This window comes from Rhincodon typus, chromosome 17, assembly GCF_021869965.1.
Source record: "Rhincodon typus isolate 14 chromosome 17, sRhiTyp1.1, whole genome shotgun sequence".
Lineage (NCBI taxonomy): Eukaryota > Metazoa > Chordata > Chondrichthyes > Orectolobiformes > Rhincodontidae > Rhincodon > Rhincodon typus.
The window spans coordinates 36,497,601-36,509,807 of NC_063348.1; positions in this window are offsets into that span (position 1 = coordinate 36,497,601).

Genomic DNA, 12,207 nt, shown 5'->3' on the forward strand with positions numbered 1-12,207 from the left:
CAGATTCAGAACAAGAGAACCATATTGTGTCCGGGGGATCAGGGTTCAAATCTCACCATGGCAGATTGTGGAATTTGGATTTAATAAAATATCTGGAATGAAGAATCTAATGATGACCATGAACCCATTGTTGAAAAAAAACCATCTGGTTCTGTAACGTCTTTTAGGGAAGGGAACTGCCAAACTTACCTGGTCTGGCCTACACATAATTCCAGACCACAGTATTGTGGTTGACTCTATACAGCCCCCTGGGCAATTAGGGATGGGCAATAAACGTGGCCTCGTCAGCAAAGCCCTCATTTCATGAATGAAGAATAAATAGAGAAAATTTAGGAACATCTCCCATAGACCAAAGCAGAGGCAAACCCCAGGAATCAATTGAGAAGCAATCAATATTTGTATTTTTTGGACTGATGAGTAAAAATGGGCAAAAAAGCCTCCCTTCTAATCCTGTGTGTATCCTATTGCAGCAGAAGGTGTCTCCAATGCCATCTTTTCAATGCACCGGACACAGACTTAATCAGTTGATGATTAATGATGGACGGGAGAAGTAAATGGTGGAATATAGAGAATTCCAGCCTCAGAAAAGGGAAGATAATAATTTACTAGAATGGATTCATCTTGGGGGACCCAGTGGACTAAGGTGGTTGGGATAGAATGTTCTACATTAGCATTGTCTCTCAGCCAGCGACATTTCTAATAAATCAAATGTGCCTCTATTTCACTATTTCACCTTCAATGTGAAGACCAGCCTTTGTTTCAGAGTATTGTTAATTAAAATTGTGTGAAATCACAGGCAGAAATTTCTATTATTGTTACATCAAGGAAATCACAAAGAATGTAAAATGTGCATTAATTGAATATTGAATTGAATATCCTTTATTGTCACATCCATTCAAAATAAAATGGAGTGAAAAGTGTGCACTGCCTCTCATAGATAAGCACCATTCTCAGAATAAAGAATGGTAACTTAAAGAGAGTCCAACTTTCCTTCTTTGCCGCTATACCACCACAAGAGTCCCGCTCTGGGCCTTCCAGCCCATGATATGTCGCTGAAAGTGTCCCGCTCTGGGCTACATCTGTCTGCGCCATGTCACTGTCGGGGGCCTACTCCATGTGAAAAACAAGATCCCTGCACCAGGCCTCACAGGCTGACCGACCAACTCAGCTGCTGCCTCCAAGAAACGCCGCCGTCGCTGTGGAGCCCATCGAAGCTGCCTCCCACTGAAGAGCTCTCTTGGTCACCCATTGCCACAGGACTCAGCCTCCACTATGCTCCAGCTACACGGCTCCTCCACTGCTCTAGGACATGGCCCTTTGGCCCCTCTAGGACTCGCTTCAACCCGCGTCCGATCCGCCAACGTCACTCCGGCCCGCGCTCACTCCTCTGCAGGACACAGCCTGTGCACTCAGCTCCCACCCACTCCCTGGAGGCAACTCCTTTCTTTAGGTTAGAGTTAAATAGTTGAAGTTAAAAATAGTTAAGGGGTGGGGGCGGCAGGAACTGCAAAGGGAAGAGGGAGAGAGAAAGAAGAAACAAAAGGAAAAGGAACTGGCGAACAGAAGAGCTCTGACTGGAGTACTTACCTTGTCGCTATCTTGGTTAATGTTGATACATTCCATAATTTCCCAACTGTCAGCTTTCCAATAAATGGACTGTGGCTGTCCAATCACAAAAGTACTCATCAACTATAACACTTAACCTCCTAACAATGAGTCATTTTTGGATCCAACTTCTCACTTCCCCTCGGATCCCATTTGCTCTGATTTTTCTGACCAGTCTGCTGTGTTAAACTTTGTCAAAAACTTGGCTGAAATGCATACACAATTAGACAACTCTTCCAAAAAGTGCTAAACCACTTAATATTTTCTCCCATTCTCTATTTAGTTGATCCTATTTTATAATGCTCCTCCTTATCTAGAATATTTGCATTGGCCCCATTTTATGAGGCTTGAAACTTAAAATTGGTCTGTTTGTTGTTTGATATCTCAGTCTGTTGAGAAATGGATTAAAGGTCAGCTTTTCAATGGTGTGAAACCTTAGTTGACATTAATAAGGGTTTTGATCCACTTGCAGACCATTGGTCAAAGCATTGAGTACAGGAGTTGGACATCATGTTGCAGTTGTACAGAACGTAGGTGAGGCCACTTTTGGAGTACTGTGTCCAATTCTGGTCACCCTCATACAGGATGAACATTTTTAAATTAGAAAGAGGAATTTAAAAGCTTCATAAGGACGGCGACTGAAGGGTTTGCGTTATAAAGAGAAGGTAAATAGGTTCGGACTTTTTTCCTGGAGCGTAGGAGGTTGAGAACTGACCTTGCAGAGGTTTATATTATCATGAGTGGAATAGATAATATAAATAGCAAAATTGTCTCTTCCGTAGGGTAGGGGAGTTCAAAACTAGAGGGCACAATTTTAAGCTGAGAGAGGAAAGATTTTAAAGGGGCCTGAGAGGCAACGTTTTCACATAGAGGGTGGTTCATATACAGAATGAACTGCCAGAGGAAATGGTAGATGCAGGTACAGTTATAATATTTAAATGCCATTTGGAGAGGTACAGGAATAGGAAATATTTAGAGGAATATGGGCTAAAGGCTGGCAAATGGGTCTAGGTTAGTTTGGAAAACCTGGTCAGCATGAACAAGTTGAACCAAAGAGTTTGTTCCCACACTGTATGACTCCATGACTCTATGACTGATAGCGAATATGACTGATAACGATAGTGAAAGGGTGATTGTGACTGTGTTAGTATTTGCTCATTGTTTGTGGTACCATACACATGGAGACATCAGCAATGGTCTTTGCAGTCATAGAAGTAAGTTATATGGTCTAGCCCTTCCAGCGAAGAGTGCTCATAATAGAGCATAGAAAACAAACGTACTTTGTCTATAGGTGAGAAGCTGGAAAAGCACAGTAGGTCAGACTGCATCGGAGGAGTGGGAAAGTCAACATTTTGGGCTGAAACCCTTCACCACGACTCAACATCGGCCCGAAACATTGACTTTCCTGCTCCTCTGATGTTGTCTGACCTGTTGTGCTGCTCCAGCCTCTCAGCTATAAACTCTGCCTTCCAGCATCTGCAGTCCTTATTGGCTCCAAGTCCGGAACCAACATACTTTCCCTGATTCTAATTGGACGGCAGTCATATGTACACCGACCTTTGATTCCAAAAAGCTGCCATATACCCCTATTAATGTGTCCAGAGAGTGTTAAAACATTAACCTGAGGCTTCCATTTGCTCATCAGATAGTTTAAAAATGCAACCTCTGCAATATGTTGCCAATAACTTGAACATTTTTGAAGCTCACAAGTGTTCACTCTTAAATGAATTGCAAAGTTTACAGTCATAAGTCAGGGTTTGCCAAATTGAGTGTTGGAACTCCAAGTGTTGTTCAAAGCAAAAATTCTAGGTTCTCAAGATCCAGATAATAATGGCTGACATGGAGTTCAGAACAGGTTACAACAGCCATGCTTCTGTTATAACAGGCTCTTGCTCTCACAGGTCTCACTGAGGGGTCATGACAATTTTCTAACGAGAGTAGGAAAAACTTGGGAAGCACTGGCATATGTTTCGTATTAAGTGAGGCAACGTTCCTAACAACCGGTTTCTCACCAAGCTATTGCTGCTTCCTTTATTCTTTGCAAGGAATTTACAATGTGGGGTTTTGAGAGGGTTATTGTTAAAACAGAGCAATCTGCTGCTTAATCAACTCTGTTTGCCTGAAGTTCTAATTGTTCATCAAGTTTGGTTTGGGTTAGAAACAATACAAAGATTATTAAATGCTTATTTTCTTCCAAGTATTTTTGTCCTTTATATATAACTGATCCAATAATACAAACTCTTCAACATTTTCAGCTTTTTATCGATGTTACCATCCCAGTTTCCACCCAAGAAGTGTCAGGCCTCGCTCAGTAGTATCACTCAGGCCTTTTGGTGAAAGTTTTTATATTGTGCCGTTCTTTGTTATATGCATCATTCTTGGTTCTTAGGATCTAATGTTCACTTGCTCCATTTCATTCTTTGGTTTTAATTTTCCGATTTCATCCTTCCATTCAAACCTCTTCAGGTGGAATTAATATTGAGCATGAGTGCACAAGTAATCACAAACCAGTTGCCCATGGGAGTAGACTCTTGAAGTCACATCCTTTACACGTTACAGACAAGACTGCTATTACTGAATCAAAGTTTAGAAGCAATATAAAAAAGAAGCACTCATAAAATATTAAAGCTTACTTTCTTTGGATTGACGTCAGCATCTCAAAAACATAAATTCAAATGAACAAGAATTCTTTTTTTTCCTGGCAAAGCTTGGCAGAGATCTTGACTTCAACTTCTGCTGTAATTCACTCTTGACTCACCAGTGCTAAGACACTGTACATTTGAGCAAGAGTTGGATCTATGCAATGTCAGAACAGGACACCAGGAATACAGGAGAAAGGAACTGACCTCCATAAATCAGGGCTATTATTTTACATAAGCATACCCTGGCAATGTTAGTGTTCATTGTATGTGAAGTTTTGCTGGTTAACTCTTAAAGTTAATATTGTCAACCGTTAGCCATCCACCTCAGGGAATTCAAAAAAGAAAACTTTCAATCTTTCTCTCAACAGAAGTTTTGTCTTAAACTAAAGGGTAAAAGTCTTTGCAGATGGATGAGTGTGAAAAAAAAAAATCAATGAAGGTGTGACATATCTTCCAAGCTGTACAGAAGCAGCTTGGTAGTTGGGAGTCAGTGGCTAACATGTTTGCCTTTTATTGAAGTTTGAAATTTAGTGTAACCTCTAAGCAACAATCACAGTACAGAGGAAGGGATGCATTGTCTGAGGCACCTTTTTTCAGAAACACACAAAAACAGAAATTGCAGGAGAAACTCCGCAAGTCTGGTGACATCTGTTGGGAGAAAAGCAATGTTAACATTTTAGAGATAGCAGGAACTACCAATGCTGGAGAATCTGAGATAACAAGGTGTAGAGCTGGATGAACACAGCAGGCCAAACAGCATCAGAAGAGCAGGAAAGCCGAAGCCAGCAAACACCTTAGCCCTTAGAAGCCTGGTGGCATGCTAGTCATTTAGTTAAGTGACACTCATTCATCACATATCACCCCACCAACCTCCGCATCAAACATATCATTTTCCACCACTTCCACCACCTACAATCCAATCCCACAACCAAAGAGATATTTCCCTCCTCATCCCTATCTGCCTTTTGTAGAGACCACTCTCTCTGTGACTCCCTTGTCCACTCCACACTAACCCCACCACCCCCAGCACCTTTCCCTGTAACTGCAGGAAGTGCTACATCTGCCCCTACACCTCCCCCCTCACCTCCATTCAAGGCTCAAAACAAACCTGCACAGGGGTTCGTCTACATATCCGTCAACTTTGTCTACTGCATCCGCTGCCTCCTCTACATTGGTGAGACCAAGTGGAGGCTCAAAGATCACTTTGTAGAGCACCTACACTCTATTCGCGACAAACAACAACACCTTCCGGTCGCGAACCATTTCAACTCCCCCTCCCACCCCCTGGGTGACATGTCCATCCTGGGCCTCCTCCAGTGTCACAATGACACCACCCGCAAACTGGAGGAAGAACACCTCATATTCTGCCTTGGGAGCCTATAGCCCAATGGCTTAAACATGGATTTCACCAATTTTAAAACCACCCCACCCCCGGCCTCATCCCATGTCCAACCCTCCCTCTCCTTGCCTCCTTGACCTGACACAACCTGTCCATCTTCTCTCCCACCTATCCATCCCACTGACTAATCCTCATCACTCCCTACCTGCACTCACCTATCACCATCCCACCTACCTTCCCCAGCACTCCCATCTCTCTATTTATTTCTGAGCTCCCTTCCCCCTCCCCATTTCTGAAGAATGGTCCCAACCCAAAATGTCAACTTTCCTGTTCCTCTGATACCGCCTGGCCTGCTGTGTTCCTCCAGCTCCACACTGTGTTATCTCATTCATGTAACTGCTGTTTTTTGTGCACTGTTCGACATAACTTTCTGACTTTTAAAGAAAGAAGTCAAACGTTCACGTTACTGAAAATTAAATTATATTTTTCACTCTTTCGAGTCTCATCTTCCAAATAAATTATAGGTGTTTATCACAGCGTCTTCCTATGCATAATTACATTATGATTCAAGGACTGAGCATCCATTGCACTCTGAGAAGCAAAATTTCCAAAGATAAACAACCAGTAAAATATGAATATTTCAACCATTACATGTCATCAAAATGTTCTTAATTTAAAGATAATCACCTTTTGGGAAGAATGGTTCAACAGCTATTATCACTGGTTCAATCTAAGAATCATCAAATCCTACATCACCATAGCAGGCCATCGACACATCATGTCTGCCATTTTGACAAGTCCCCAGGTGAGGTTCCCTGGGGATTACACCAAGGCATTAAGCTCCTAGCTAAGGAACAAGGATCTAGCTCCCCAACTTTATTCACCCATCCTTTGGTTGGTCGCAGCCACGTCAGTTTCAAAAAATGATCCTTTCCCTTGGGAGGATTCACCTGCCCAAATCTGCCCCACCATTCAATTTCATCTTGGCTAATCCTCTATTTCTCTTTGGTTGGAGTCATACTTAGTACATAGGAGGATAGTTATGGTTGCAGTCATTGAAAGACAATCCTCTCAGCTTCAGGACATCTCTGCAGGAATTCCTTCGGGTCATGTCCTAGGCCCAAGCATCTTCAGATTTTTATCAATGACCTTCCCTCCACCAGAAGGTCAGAGGTGGGAATATTCGCTGTTGATTGCACAATGTTCAGTACCATTCTTGACTACTGAGGAGTCTATGCCCAAATGCAACAAGATCTGGACAATATCCAAGTTTGGGCTGGAAAGTGGCAAGCAACATCAGTGCCATACAAAACCCAACAATTATCATTTTCAATGAAAGACAATCTAACCACTGCCCCTTCACATTCAATGATTTACCATCACTGAACTCCCCACTATCAATTTAAGGTTAACTTAAACTGAACTGAACTCTCCATATAAACACAGTGACAACAAGAGCAGGTCAGAGGCTAGGAATACTGTACCGAGTGACTCATCCCCTTACTCTCCAAAGTCTATCCACCATCTACAAGGCACAAGTCAAGACTTGCCTGGATGAGTGCAGTTCCAATGACACTCAACCATCCAGGGAAAAGCAGCCCTTTTGATTGGCACCGTATTGACAAACATTTAGCCACTGCACCATTAGAAGCGACAGTGTCTACTACTTACAACATGCACTGCTGAAATTCACCAAAGATCCATATACAGTACCTTCCAAACCCGTGACTACTTCATTCTGGAAGGTGAACAGCAGCATATACATGAGAACACAATGCGCAAGATCCCCTTCAAACCACTCAACACCCTGACTTGGAAATACATTGTCATCCTTTCACTGTCACTGCATTGTGGGTCTACCTACAGCACACGGATAGCAGCAGCTCAAAGACACAGCTCACCACCGTTTCCTCAAGGACAGGCAATAAATTCTGGTCTAGCCCGTGACGCCCACTTCCCACGTGTGAATAAAAAAGGCTGTGTTCCAGCTTTCTCTCTATACCCCTTGTTGTCCTTAATACCAAAAGCATTATCAATCTCTTTCTTGAATATACACAGTAATCCAGCCTCCACAGCCTTCTGCAGTAGGGAATTCCACAGATTAATTACCCAAAGAGAGAAGAAATATTTCCCCACATCAGACCTAAATATACTACTCCCTACCCTGAGACAGTTACTCCGGTTCTAAACTCTCAAACCAGGGGATACATCTTGCCTGTCAAGGCCTGTTGGAATTTTATTCTTCCCTGTCAGATCTCCTTTCATTCCTCTGAACTCTTGTGCATACAGGTCCAGCTGAACAAATCTCACATCATATGACAACCCTGACAACCACAGTACCAGCCTAGTGAACCTTTGCTGCACTCCCTCTATGGAAAGTGTACCCTCTCCTAGGTAGGGTAACACTATACTCCATAAGTGTTCTTGCCAGGGCTTTTACAACTGCAGAGGATGTCATACTTCAAATTGTCTACCAAAGAAGGCCAAATTACCATTTGTTTCCTGAACGCTTGCTACACCTGCCTGTTTATTTACGTTGACTGGTGCATAAGGACCCCAGATCACTTTACACATTATATTTCCCATCACCATTCAAAAAATACACCACCTTTCTGTTTGTCCCAGCGATACCATAGAATCATAGAGCCTTAGAAAAGGGAAGATAATAATTACTAGAACAGATTCATCTTGGAGGACACGGTGTATTAAGGTGGTTGGGATGGAATGTTCTACATTACTATTATCTATCGTCCAGCAACATTTTTCATGGATTAAAACTCTTGGCCGTGGTGTCCTTCTTTCACTATTTCACCCTTAATGTAATGAGTAGCCTTTGCTTCAGAGCCTTGTTAATTAAAGCTGTGTGAAATAACAGGCAGAAATTTCTGTTGGTGTCACAAAATTGTGCGTTAATTGTTAATGTTGTTACATTCCATAATTTCCCAAATGTCAGCTTTCCACTGAATGGACTATGGCCATCCAATCACAAAAGTACTCATCAACTATAACACTTAACCTCCTGACAATGAGTCACTCACTTCCCCTAGGATCCCATGGGCTTTGATTTCTCTGACCAGTCTGCCATGTTGGGCCTTGTCAAAAACTTTGCTAAAATGCATGAACAATTAGATAACTCTTCAAAAAGGTGTTAAATCACTTAATAATTCCTCCCTTTTTTTACTTAGTTGATCCAATTTTACAGTGCTCCTCCTTATCTACAGTATTTGCATCAACCCCATTTTGTGAGGCTTGAAACTTAAATCTGGTTAATTTGTTGTTCGATATCTCATTCTGTTGAGAAATGGATTAAAGGTCAGCATTTCAAAGGTGTGACACCTTAACTGATATTACCTATAGTGGAAGGGTAATGGTGACTGTGCTAGTAGTCACTCACAATATCCAAAGCATGGAGATATCAGCAATGGTATTTGCAGTCACAGATATGTCACATGGTCTAGTCCTTCCAGGAAAAAGTATTACAGAGCAGAGAACAGACATGCTCTCTCTGGTTCTAATTGGAAGGCAGTCATATGGAGTACACTAGCGTTTGATTCCAAACTCCTGCCATGTACCCCTATAACTCATAGTCATAGAGATATACAGCACAGAAACAGAACCTTTGGTCCAGCTCATCCATGCCGACTAGAAATTCTAAATAAATCTAGTCCCTTTAGCCAGCATTTGGTCTATATCTCTCTAAAACCTACCTATTCATCTACCCTTCCAGATGCCTTTTAAATGTTGTAATTGTACCTGCCTCTGGCAGCTCATTCCATACATGCACCACCCTCCGCATGAAAACGTTGCCCCTTAGGTCCCTTTTAAATCTTCTCCCTCTCACCTAAAACCTATACTGTCTAGTTTTGGACACCCCCATCCTGGGGAAAAGGCCTCGTCTATTTACCCTATCCGTGCCCTTCATAATTTTATAAACCTCTGTAACGTCACCCTGCAGCCTCTGATGTTCCAGGGAAAATAGCCCCAATCATTTCACACTCTCCCTATAGATCAAACCCTCCCTCTGTGGCAACATCCTTGTAAATCTCTTCTGTACCCTTTCAAGTTTCACAACATCCTTCACATAGGAGGGAGGCCAGAATTTTGCACAGTATTCCAATAGTGGTCTAACCAATGTCCTGTACAGCCGCAACATGACCTCCCGACCCCTAAGCTCAATGTACTGACCAAAAAGAGCAAGTATACCAAATGCCTTCTTCACTATCCTATCTACCTGCGACTCCACTTTCAAGGAACTAAGAATCAGCACTCCAAGGTCTCTTTGTTCAGCAACACTCCCCAGGACCTTACAGTTAAGTGTACAAGTCCTGGCCTGATTTGCCTTTCCAAATGCAGCATCTCATATTTATCTAAATTAAACTCCATCTGCAACTCCTCGGCCCAATGACCCATCTGATCAAGATCCCATTGTACTCTGAGGTAACCGTCTTCGTTGTCTACTACACCTCCAATTTTGGTGTCATCTTTAAACTTACTAACCATACCTCCTATGTTCACATCCAAATCACTTATAGAAATGACAAAAGGCAGTGGACCCAGCATCAACCCTTGGGGCACAGGCCTCCAGTCTGAAAAGTAACCCTCCACCACCACCCTCTATCTTCTACCTTTGAGCCAGTTCCGTATCTAAATGGCTAGTTCTCCCTCTGTGATCTGTGGGATCTAATCTTGCTAACCAGTCCACCATGTGGAATCTTGTCGAACGCCTTACTGAAGTACATACAGATCACACTGACTGTTCTGCCCTCATCAATCCTTTGTTACTTCTTCAAAAACTCAACTAAGTTAGTGAGACATGATTTCCCATGCACAAAGCTATGTTGATTATCCCTAATCATTCCTTGCCTTTCTAAACACATGTAAATCCTGTCCCTCAGGATTCCCTCCAATAACTTGCCCACTACGAATGTCAGGCTCACCAGTCTATAGTTCCCTGTCTTTTCCTTACCACGTTTCTCAAATAGTGGCACCATGTTAGCCAACCGCCAGTCTTCAAGCACTTTGCCTACACCTATTGATGATACAAATATCCCAGTAAGGGGCTCAACAATCACTTCCCTAGCTTCCTACAGAGTTCTAGGGTTCACCTGATCAGCTCCCGGGGATTTATGTACCCTTACGTGTTTCAAGGCATCCAGCACCTCCTCCTCTGTAATATGGACATTTTTCAAGAGGTCGCTATTTATTTCTCCATGTTCTATATCTTCCATATCTTTCTCCACAGGAAACACTGATGCAAATTACTTGTTTAGTACCTCCATTATCTCCTGCAGTTCCACATATAGGTGGCCTTGCTGATCTTTAAGGGGCCCTATTCTTTCCCTAGTTACCTTTTCGTCCTTAATTTATTTGTAGAATCTCTTTGGATTCTCCTTAACCCTATTTGCCAAAACTATCTCATGTCCCCTTTTTGCCCTCCTGAGTTCCCTCTTAAGTATACTGCTACTGCCTTTATACTCTTCTAGGAAATGAGTCGACTTCTGCTGTCTATACCTGACATATGCTTCCTTCGTATGTCTCTAGTCATTGAGCATTCTCTATAGCTACTTGCCTTGCCCGTCACGCTAACAGGAACATACTTTCTCTGGACCTCGTTATCTCATTTTCCAGCTGTCCCTTTACCTACAATCATCTGCACCCCACCCCACACATCAAATTTTAAAGTTTCTTGCCTAATACAGTCAAAATTGGCCTTGCTCTAATTTTGAACTTTAACTTTTAGATCCAGTTTATCCTTTTCCATCATTACTTTAAAACTAATAGAATTATGCTTGCTGCCCCCAAAGTGCTCCCCCACTGACATCTCTGTCACCAGCCCTGCTTTATTTCCTAAGAGTAGGTTATGTTTTGCATCTTCTCTAGTAGTTACATCAACACACTGAAATCAGAAAATTTTCTTGTACACACTTAACAAATTCCTCTCCATCCAAGCCCTTAACACTATGGCAGTCCCAGTCTATGTTTGGAAAGTTAAAATCCCTACCATGACCAACCTTCTATTCTTACAGATAACAGATCTACTTACAAATTTGTTTCTCAATTTCTTGCTGACTGTTGGGGTGTTTATAATACAATCCCAATAAGGTGATCATCCCTTTCTTATTTCGCAGTTCCACCCAAAAAACTTCCCTGGACGTATTCCAGGAATATCCTCCTTAAATACAGCTATAATTATATCTCTAATCAACAATGCCACTCCCCCTCCTCTCTTGCCCCCCTTTCAATCCTTCCTATGGCATCTATGCCCTGCAACATTAAACTGCCTGTCCCGTCTATCCCTGAGCCACTTTCTGTAATTGCTATGATATCCCTGTTCCATGTTCCTAACCATGCCCTGAGTTCATCTGCCTTACCTGTTAGGCCTCATGCATTGAAATAAATACAGTTTAATTGATCAATTCTACCTCGCTCTCTACTTTGCTCCTGCCTGCCCTATCAGTTTGACTTACTCCTTTCCCAAGATGTACCAGTCTCAGACTGATCTCTTTACTCACTATCTCCCCGGGTCCCACTACCCCGCACCAACTAGTTTAAATCGTCCTGTGCAGCTCTAGCAAATCTCCCCGCCAGTATATTAATCCCTTTCTAATTCAGTTGAAATCT